This window comes from Theobroma cacao, chromosome 1, assembly GCF_000208745.1.
Source record: "Theobroma cacao cultivar B97-61/B2 chromosome 1, Criollo_cocoa_genome_V2, whole genome shotgun sequence".
Classification (NCBI taxonomy): Eukaryota; Viridiplantae; Streptophyta; class Magnoliopsida; order Malvales; family Malvaceae; genus Theobroma; species Theobroma cacao.
In genome coordinates, this window is record NC_030850.1 from 13,273,152 (window position 1) to 13,285,068 (window position 11,917).

An 11,917-nucleotide genomic window follows, 5' to 3' on the forward strand; every position below is an offset into this window, starting at 1 on the left:
ATAACTTTTGTAGCGTAAGAGTAAAATAAATTTATTCATATAGTAATAAAGATAATTAAAGTATGAAATTTCGTTTACAATGACACGTGGGCCCCCAACTGACCAAGAAGGTGTAGGGCTACGAACCCTTACTTTCTAGGATGCACTCCGAGATTAATTCTCGTCTTAATCAACTATCAACAAATTGTCCTAAGCCTGAAAAAATAGATAAAGAGAGGGGTGAGATTAAATAATCCTAGTGAGTAAACAATTACCATCAAAAGCATCTAAAATCGAATAGATGGAGACAATATAAAAACGTTATATCTCAATAATGTTCATAACACAAAATTCGTTTCAATCTATACCAAACAATTTCTTTTCATCAAAATTTCCTGGCTTATGAATTTCTTAAACTTGGCCCCTACCAGAATCATTCTCGCGGGTACCTTCGTCAAGGTATCCCACTGAGACCGCCAAGACTGTTCAATAACCTATACCCATAAACATGTTTTCACATCTGACACACAGTCGTTCCTTGGCGTTGGTTGAGTCTCATTCTCACGTGGTGGGCCGAACGTGAGGCACATCAAATCTTACTTCAGGAGATACTTCATCCAACATCTCCCCCCGAAGGTAATTATATAATTGGGTTACCGTGCCCCTCTTATAGGCAGTCCACGAAAACCCCCACCACTGCAGTGACCGTTTAATATACCACGAGACCCATAAAAATTTCAATAGCATAATATGGTGAATAAAATGTAATCCAGCTTACCGAGACCAATCCAAAACTGTTCATATATTTCATGTCAACCTAAAAAATTTAGCCATCATGCTACCATAGTGTCATAAGCCACAATTTCAATAACATATAAAATCATAAATTTTAACACAGTCTCCATACACTCAATTTTTCCAAAACAATATTTGATTTTAAAACCAGTATAAATCTCATTTTTATTAAAAAATATTTTAATTGGAAAACATAATATTTTATAATTTAAACTCACCATTCAATAAAAGCATCAAACAAGTATAATTACTCTAGATATTTAAGACGATAAATTGCCCACTCACAGTTTTAGGAGTCGATGTACTCCTAATCCCAGTATTCAAGCACAATCTCTGTACTTTTACCAGTTTAATTTGCTCACCACCTATCCACAATGTATAATACATAATTCACCACATCAATGCTTGACCATTATAAAATCAATTCAGGCTCGGTATATATGCATGATATGATATACAACTTATCCGACTACTGCTTAAATGTGGTGCGACCTAATTCGGCCTATTATCTCCAATTTAACTCCAAATCAATTCTTCTCACTTTCTACACTTCAATTATACTTAAATTACCTTAGTTACTGTGAATGAGATTCAATTTATCAGTCTCGATAGCAAATTACCAAAATACCCCTTGTGGGTAAAAATTCATATTTTTGCTCCGAAAATTTCTATTATTTTTCTAGGCTCATAATTCATCATTATTCATCATAATTCCTCAAATAAACATCAAGATCATCAGCCAATATTCCCCTAGAAATTTGGCCAATAATGGTAATGGAGGAAAATAAATTCTTTTCTTGTTGTTTTATTCCTAAATATGCTAAACTAACTAAAAACACTAACATAACTTAAAATCAAATTAATCTAACAACTTTCTCTCTCCTAATCCATTTTGATCAGCCATCAATTCATCATGAAAACATGTAATTTAAGCATGGAAAATAAGGAGAAATGCTTAAGGAAGATAGATTTCTAGCTTAAGTTGAAAAATCCTACCTTTTTCACTTGTTTTCCTTGATTTTCCACACTTTTTCTCTTGAAATTCCTCACCTAGGGTTTGTTCTTCCTCTCTTTCTCTCTCTTCCTTGCTTGGCCGAATATTTGGAGAGTAATGGACTGATTTATGTTATTTTTTTAGTTAAATAATAAAATATCCTAAGCTTGACACATGGCATTTTCTTATTGGTTCATTTTTAAAACTTTAAAAATTTTAAACCTTTTATCTCCACCACATGATTAGTCAAAGGTCAAAAATGAGGATAAAGGAAGACCTTGTGCTGGACAAATGTCCTAGTGGTGGAAAATTACAATTTTGCCCCTGAAATGGTAAAATTACCATTTTACCCCTATACTCCAAATCATACCGAAATTAACATTTTTCACTTCTAAACCTCAAATCATACTCCAATACTCAAATCATACTCCAATAAGTCAAATGGGGCCAAAAAAGCTTTTCTAAAAATTTCCATTTTGTCCCCAAGTGGCAAATGACCATTTTGCCCCTAGATAGTGAAAATTTCGGTTTGACTCTAAATTGATCCTCGAACTCCAAATCACCATTTTAAGTCATCCCTGAACCATGAAACTCTTAATTTCACCTTAAAATTTCTATTTGAACTAGTTCGAGGCTTAATCGACTTAATGATACCATCATGGGCAATATTGTCTTTTAATAATTTTCTCAAACTTCCTAAATATGTAACCATTCTATTGAGCATGTAAATGACGTCGTAATTATTTTATAAAATAGGGTTTGACACATTAAATAGAGGAGGCATATTTATGCATTGACCCTCAACATCAAAAAAATTTTCTAGAGCATTTGGATCTCTTCTAAGGATGTTAAGCCTTAAAAATAAGGGTTAGGCTCTAATACCACTTGTTGGTCCCAAATAAATATGCTAGAAAGGGGGAATAACACTTTTTGGCTCTTACTAAACTTGATTTCAAATTGGGGGTAAATTGAAGGTCAATGATGAGAAATTGATGCAAAATGAAGGAACGGTTTTAGAAAGAATGAAAATGAAAAATAAAACAGAGGAGACAATACTCAAAGATTTATAGTGGTTCGATCAAAGACCTACATCCACTATCTTGATTGTTCAACCAACACTACTAAAAAAATCAGCCTTTTTCAACTGAATTTTTCGTTGGAAAGGCATTTCCAGTGGAATTCTAATGAAAAATTCCGTTGAAAATTCCGTCGGTAAAAGCCTCATGGGCAATACTTTCTGTTGAAAATTTCCATTGGAAAAATGAACTCATTGTAGGGTACCCGACTGGATTTTCGTTGAAAATTTCAAACAGATTTCCAACAGAATTTTTCGTTGGAAATGAAGTTCCGGCGAAAAATTCCGTTGGAAATTGGTTTCCAACGGAATTATTTTATATTCAAAAAAGCATTTGCAATGGAAATTTCCGTTGGAAATGATTTTCCAACGGAAATTATTTTACTAGATTACCAATTTCCAAAAAAATTACCAAAAATTGCTTTCCCAAAAAAAAAAAACAAATTTTCATTTCGATAATAAAATATCCATTCACATCGACATTTGAATTTCATATTATATAAAAGAAACAAATATTAAAAACCAAAATTCAAAGTGAAACTCATACAATTCAAAATTACCCTAACACACAATATCTAAGAAAAGTTCAACACATATGATTATAAAGCTAAAATTGTTATTAAACAGCTATACTAAAAAGTATCTCAGTGTAGCAGTGAAACATTGACATCATATCATGAAATGTGATCTTACTTGTGCAGATGTTAGCTTGAAGGTCTCGCATTTCTTTGTTTTAAAAGCGCATTAGTCATGATCATGCTTTCCATACGTGCCATAAATTCACTCATGCTTTCCACCATTGCATTTGTAATTTCTTCACATATTTCTCCACATAATTCATCACGTATCTTACCCAAGTTTTCTGAAAGATTTTCTACTTTTTATTCTAATGCAATTGTGGGACTAGTAGCGTTTGAGGGCATAGAGCCACATGCAAACTCAGATGTTGCTACATTGCTGTGTGTTCCAGTAAGTAAAGCTATAGCAGGGACCCGAGTACCAAACCCATACACGTGAGTGCGTGTAGTCTCAATCCCTCCTATTGCTTCAGTCCAAGCATTCAAATCGAATTCTGGTTGAGAAGATGAATCCTCTCCATACTTCTGCGATAGTACAAAATTATACATTTCCTACAAAAAAAATTAAATTAGATTAGTATTCAACTACAGTCGTCAACTTTAATTTTAGAATTAATCAATTTGGTACGTACACTTGTAGACTTGGACTCGTTATCTATAAAATCACTATGACCCCCTAAACGCTTATGAGTACGGTTGAACACTTCCAAAAAGCTAACATCTCATTTCATCTCAATTGCCTGCATTTATTTACAACTATATATACTCAATCATAATCGATATATATAAATTACATAAAAGGAAAAATCAAAGTCAAACTACTAAACAGACAATTTAAATTTAGTTTAAAGAAAACAAAACATATAAATGCAAAGTAAAAGCAATTTATACCATCCTTTTTGCATGAACCACAAATGGAACTGAACTGTCAATGTGCTTTCGGATGCTTCCTTCTTTTGCCGTCAAATGATTTTGCCTTGTTTTTCTCAATTTGTCTTGCCATCCTTCTATACCCCATACCATATCGATAAGGAGATCCTAGATTTCATTCATGATCTATTCCCTTGACATGCCTTTGCAGTCCCTAATGTTGTTTGTTTTGGCTTCTGTCATTGCTTTATTCCTTTCTTCTAACAGCATGTCTCTCAATTAATCAGAACAAATTTTCTCCCATATTCGTCGAACCAAAACATTGTGATTTGCAAACCAAACACATTTTTCCTAGTTCAAAATAATAACGTTATTAAAAAAATTGATAGAAATTAATTGACAACATAAAGTTATAATAAATAAATAAATAACAAACTACGTACCTGAAATTTTTGAAACATTAACTCCTTTACATTATTAGGGACTTTCCTCTATGTCGATCATGGACCATTGAAGTGATTTTTGATGATCCTTGTGATAGTAGCGGTGACCCCTAGCTCGAAAAAGTGCTTGTAGAATATAAAAGAAAATTTTGATATATTAATATTTTTAACAAATATAACAATTTCATTAACAAATATTAGAAATATCTTAAGACAACATACCTCTCCCCAATTTGAGTTATATGCAATCTGTTAGCTGGATCAACAGGAGTTTGTAGTCCTACACTAGGCCCTCTACCCCTTGACCTTGAGGATGCGTCATTTACACTTGCACCTAAATCAAGAAATGGGGATCTACGAGAATCGTGAGTAGATGTCTCATTTTTTACTTGCTCTGCAGATGCACCCAATAAAGAAGGTGTCTCAAATGGCACATCATATAATTGTCAATGTTTTTTTATTTTATTTGATTTATATCTTCTTCAGTTTAAAGCAGCTCTCTATTATAAGTGACCAATTAATGTCATTACTTGACCAATGTTTTCTTATTTTATTTGATTTAATTTTATTTGATTAATTTGATAATTAGTTTATGGTTTCTATTCCTTCTTTATTTTTAATTATTATTTTGTAAAAAAAATGTTAATTATAAACGTAACTTATTTCTTGTTAACCAAGATATCTTATCAGATTTAACATATGATAGTTGCCCCTATCATCCATTAACTTACCTAGTTCTGCTCAATCCGTTAGCAAAATGTAAAATAGAATTAAGTTTTTAATTTCGATTTATGATTATGGTTTGTAAATATATCCAAATTACTTATTTGTATTTTTTTTTTCTTTTGAGTTGGAAGCATAAATTAAGGAAAAATACAAATTATATGAGCTTAGGATTATGGTCTATAAATATATTCAAGTTAATTATTTGTAAATTTTTCCTTTTGTTTTTTTTTTCTTTGAGTTGAGGAGCATAGTTTCCATAGTAAATATTATATAAGCTGAATTGAGATAATTTCATTAAATAGAGAAAATTTTATGTAAAACAGTTCTAGCACTAATAAAAATCTTTCAATATTGTTGCTAAACATTAAGAAAATGGTAGCAATCTTGTTGCTAAACATGAAGAAAATGGTAGTCAACTTCTTCTAAGAAATTAAGATATGTGATTTCTTTTGTTTTTTATCTTTAGAGCTTATTTTGTGTGAGCACATACCAAGACAAATATTATACCTAATTATTTATATAAAAGGTCTGTACAACTGTCTTCAAATCCAATGAGGGGTTTTAGGAAATACTCAAATTCATTCCAAGTTGACCATATGAAAGTTTGTCGTTATTTTTTGTTGTAAATTTTTTTTGGAAATTAGATTTTGCTTATAGTTATCAACCTAAAAATTCATTAAGTAAATAGATAAGATAATAATGTAACAAAGATAAATAGTGTCACATGCTATTAGTTTAGAATCTTTAAGAGGAATTATAATCATCAACAGTTTTGAAATTCATTCATAAACAAACTTTAATTACATAGCATGTCTATAGACTCAGCAACAAGACCTCGTGTCATGACCCAGTACTCCCCTCGAGCCAGTGACAACCGCCGCAGTATCCCGATCGACACTCATTACCCGAAATGCCAACCAGAACCCCGTAAGGCTTTAATATCAGTTTCTCATTTCCCCTGTGAGTAACCGTTGCCAAATATCATATTCTAATAGATTTTAAGCTATTTCCAACTTAAAACAATAAAAAAATGATTTCTATCTCACAAGAGCATTTTGGTCATTTTTTCTTGAAAATTTCGAAACTAGTTAAAAATATAGTATGCGAGTACAAAACATATAATTCATAATAAAAAATAAGTTTAAACGTCTAAAACCTTCATTTAAAATGAAATTATGATTAATTGAATATAATAAAAAAATAAAAGAAATATTCAATAAAATATTCTAATTTCTTATAAAACACTATTTTTAGAGTTCTACGTAAATAATTTTTGCAGCGTAAAAGCAAAATAAATTCATACATACTGTAATACAGTAAGCCAGAGTATTTATGTCAAACCTTACTCTATAAAATAATACGACGTCATTTACATGCTCAATAGAATGTTTACATATTTAGGAAGTTCGAGGAATCGTTAAAAGACGATATTGCCCCTAATGGTACCATTAAGTCGATTAAGCCTCGAACTAGTTCAAATAGAAATTTTAAGGTGAAATTAAGAGTTTCACAGTTTAGGGATGACTCAAAATGGTAATTCGTAGTTCGAGGATCAATTTGGAGTCAAACCAAAATTTTCACTATCTAGGGGCAAAATGGTCATTTGTCACTTGGGGTCAAAATGAGAATTTTTAGAAAAGATTTTTTTTTTTGAGCCCATTTGACTTATTGGAGTATGATTTGAAGTTTAGAAGTGAAAAATTTTAATTTCGATATGATTTGGAGTATAGGGGTGAAATGGTAATTTTGCCACCCCGGGGGTAGATCGATAAATATTCACCGCCGACACTTGTCAAGACCAAGGGATTTTATTCATCATGGAAATAGATAAACATGAGAATTGTGTGGTGGAGAATTAAAGAATTAAAAGTGAAATATTTAAAATTTGAACCAATAAGAAAATGCGATGTGTCGTGTTTTTATTATTTTATTATTTCTTTATAAAAAGGCAAAAAATCAGCCCATTTCTCCTATAGTGATCAGCCAAACCAGAAAAGAAGAGAAACCAAGGAAGAACAAACCCTAGGTGGGAAAAATCAAAGAGAAAGTGTTGAAATTCAAGGATTTGATCAAGCAAAGGTAAAATTTCTTTGATTTTGCTAGTGCTTTACCTTACCCATGCATTTTTCCTTAATTTTCATGGTTAAATTACATGTTTTCATGATGAATTCAGGGCTGGTCAAAATGGGTATGGAGAGAGAATGATCTTGGATTGATTTGATTTTTATGTATGTTAGTGTTTTTAGGTGATTAATGATGTGTAGCATGACAACAAGTGAAGAAAACCACCAAAGGTTTGGAACCCATCAATAGCCGAATTCTCTAAGTGAATAATGAGGAAGAATGAGATGTTATTCTAGGTGATTTGATTAAGAAATAATAGTTTTTGGTGTAGGAATTAATGAAGTATGGAGAGAAAATTAAGTTGAAAAAATCACGGAGTTAGTGTACCATTGTTGGCCGAAAGTTCCAAGAAGAAAAGTGAAGATAAACTTTGCCTAATTGTATGTTAATTAATTGTGCTTGGTGAATTGAGGGATTGGAAAAGAAATGGAGCAAGTTGGAGTGAAATTGGACGCATTGGCTAATTTAACGGATGAAAAATTGACTTAGGCCAATATCGGGTCTAGATGGCTACCCGTGCTTTTTTCATTTCAGATTATGCATATATATCGAGCCTGAAATAGCTTATGATTGTTAGACACAATTTAATTGGAATATGTGTCATGGATTATGGCTAAGTGGTGAGCCATTGGATACGGGTAAAGGACTGTACCCACGAACTGAAAATAGGAGTATTTCTGCTCCTAATACTGTGAGTGAACTTATTATAGTCTTAATTATCTAGAGTTGTTTTATACAATTGTATGATTTTATGAAAAATGGGTTTAAATGGTAAATTGCTATGTTTTAGGAGAAATTGTGAGTTTATAAAATGATTTTATAAATTTTCTGAAAAATTGAATACTGGTTTTGAAAATAGAGTAATTGGAGATTACCTACTTGTGTTATAAATTGTGTTTTAAATTATATGGCTTATAGCAATATGTGAGCATGAATGGCAAAGTCGGTATTTGTATCAAAATTATATATACTATGTATTCAGCCTTGAAAGGCTAGATTGCGATAAATTGTCATGTCATGCAGATAAGGATTTTATAAATCAGGTGGTAGATAAAATAAAGATTAGCTACTGCAGTGGCGGGGTTCCGTGGACCAACCTATTAGAGGGGCACAATAAACTCTTTTATATTCTCACCTCGGTCGTAGAGGCGCGTAGGGTATCTCCTGAGATGGGCTTTTTAAGTGCACTTCACGTGGACCACCGCGTGAGAGTGAGACTCAGTCAACTCCAAGGAACGGCTGTGTGTCAAATGCAAAAACATGTTTATGGGTATGGGACATTTAACAGCCTTGGCGGTCTCAGTGGGATACCTTGACAAAGGTACGCGCGAGAATGATTTTGGTAGAAGCCAAGTTTTGTGAGATATATAAGCCATGTTGAATAATTGAGCAAACTGAATATTCATGTTATGAAACATATATTAGAAAATAATATTTTAATTCATCTCTATTTACTAGCCTTTAGATAGTTTAGATGGTGTCTGTTTACTCACTGGGATTATGTAATCTCACCCCTCTTCCTATCCACTTTTCAGGCTCAGGACAGTTTGTTGATAGTTGATTAAGACGAGAATTAATCTCAAAGTTGCATCTTAAAAAGTAAGGGTTCGTAGCCCTACACCTTTTTGATCAGTTGGGGGCTCATGTGTCACTGTAAAAGTAATTTTATACTTCAGTTATCTGATTTAAAGTATGTATAAACATATTTATCTTTTACACCATGTTTTTGGCAGGTTTCGGTATTTTTAAAAAAAAATGACGAAAATGCCCTTGTAAGCCAAAAATAATAATAATAATATTTTATTATTTTGATTTGAAAACGACTTATGATTTCTTGAAATGTGAGATTTAATAACTGTCGCTCACCGAGGAGATGCGGAAGCTGATGCTAAGCCTTGCGAGGTTTGGATCGACATTCTGGGTAATGAGTGCCTATCGAGACGTCGCGATAGTTGTCACAGGCCCAATGGGAGTTCCGGGTCATGACAATTTAATTTAATTTACAATAACCAGTAAGCCCCTGAATAACTAAAAGTAAGGGAGACTGTGAACCTACAGTTTGGAAGATGTAAATCCAATGGTAGCCTCGGTGAAATCAGCTATCTACAGCCTATTCTGAGCCTGAAATGGTGGAAAGGAGGGTGGTGAGATTATATAATCCCAGTGAGTAAACAAACATCATCAAAAATATCTAAAGTCGAGTAAATGGAGATAATTAAAATATTTCATCCCAATATGTATTTCATAACATAAATATTCATTTCATTTAAATAATCAACATGGCTTATGAGTATCTTAAAAGCTTGGCTCCTGCCAAAATCATTCTCGGGAATACCTTGGCCGAGGTATTTAACCGAGTCTGTCAAGGCTGTTAAAAAGTTTTGTATACACATAAACATATTTTTAGTTTGAAAAACACAGTCGTTCCTTGGCGTTAGCGGAGTTCATCATCACAAGGTGGTTCGGCGTGACGTGAACTCTAAGCATACCTCAAGAGATACCCTACGCACCTCTCCGACCGAGGTACATATATAATTGGATTTCGTGCCCGTCTAATAGGCTGATCCACAGAACCCGCCCACTGCAGCAAGCTAAACCCACCATACAATAAAAATTCAACAGCATGACATGGCAATTTTATCATTATCTAGCCTATCAAGGCAAACAATAGTTTATACATTTTTAACACAAATACCAATTCAGCCATTCATGCCAATATTGCTATAAGCCAATCAATTAGAACCATAAATTCACAATACATCAAATGGTCTCCAATTACTCTATTTTCAAAGCCATCATTCAATTTCAAGACAATTTATAAAATCATTTCATTTAAACACATTTTGTTTATAAAACCTAAAAGTTAACCATTTAAACTCATATTCCATAAAATTCACAAAATCGAATAAAAAGACCTCTTTAGATGATTAAAATGATGATAAGGTTACTCACTATTTCGGGAGTCGAATTTTAAGAGTACTCCGACTATCGACGCTCGGGTACAATTTCTTTGCCCTTATTGAAGGATTCACCACCTAGACATAATGCATAATCAAGCAATTTACCACATTGGTGCTAAACCGTTATAAAACTATATGGATGCATGAAATGGAATGCAAATTGTTCGGATTATCGTCTAAACACGGTGTTCTACACAAATTCAATTATGCACCTAAATAAAACGATATTGATCTAATTCGATCTATCTCTCGATTAACTGGCCAATCTGTCCAATTTAACTCCAAATAATTCCATTTTTCTCCCAATACTCCAAATCATCAAACACAAATTAAATAACTTGAAATATGACAAAATCATCCTCACACTTTCTCTTAGAAAATTCGGCCATGGTGGGTGCATCAACACTATAATTTTTCAAGCTTAATTCTCACACCATAAATCACTAATTCCTAACCAAATCACTTGATATAAAATTAAAATCATCATCAATATTCCACATGGAGAATTCGGCCAATGATGGGTGATGGAAGAGCATGAATTTTTCTTGCTTGATTTTCATGCTACACATCACTAACTAAAAAAACTAAAATATCTTAAAATCTAACCAAATCAAGCATCAAAACTCCTCCCCCCATGTCCGGCCAGCAAGGGTATCCTCATGCAAACTTGATTCTCAATCATGGAAAATGAAAAAGAGTGCATAGGAAAGGTAGATCACAAGCTAGAATTGAAACATCTTACCTTTTTTCACTTGTTTCCTTGAATTTTCACACTTTTTCCTTGAATTTTTCCACCTAGGGTTTTGTTCTTCTTCTTTTCTCCCCTTTACTTCCTTTGGCCGGCCAAGAGAAATGAGTTGGGAGGGTTATGGGCTGATTTTTAAAGCAAAATAATAAACGAATAAAAATTTGACACATGTCACAATTCCATTAATCCACGTGTCATACTTACCCATTAAGCAATCTCTTTCCACCACTTAAATTTCCTCAATTATCCATGATAATGTTGGGTAAAATCCATGTACTGGACAAGTATTGGGTGGTGTAAAATTATAATTTTGCCCCTGAGATGGCAAAATGACTATTTTGCCCTTATGCTCGAAAAAATGCTGGAATTAAAATTTTTCACTTCTCAAACTCTAATTATGTTCTAAATAGTCAATCTTGATCAAAAACTTCTTCCAACATTCCAATTTTAACCTCGGGTGGCAAAATGACCAATTTACCCTTAGGTCATGAAAATTCCAATTTGACTCTAAATCGGTCCTCGAACTTCGAATCACCATTTTAAGTCATTTTGAGATTTTAAAATTCTCAATTTCATCTTAAAATCTCTATTTGGACTAGTTCGAAACTTAATTCAACTTAGTTGT

General features: G+C 32.7%; 1 long non-coding RNA gene across 1 annotated transcript; it reads right to left on the reverse strand.

Moving 5' to 3' along the window:
- On the reverse strand, window positions 9,574–11,318 carry LOC108662302. The gene is made up of 3 exons (XR_001928201.1): window positions 11,287–11,318; window positions 10,537–10,619; window positions 9,574–9,705 (listed from the first exon to the last, which is right to left on the reverse strand). It is a non-coding gene; the product is annotated as an uncharacterized LOC108662302 (long non-coding RNA).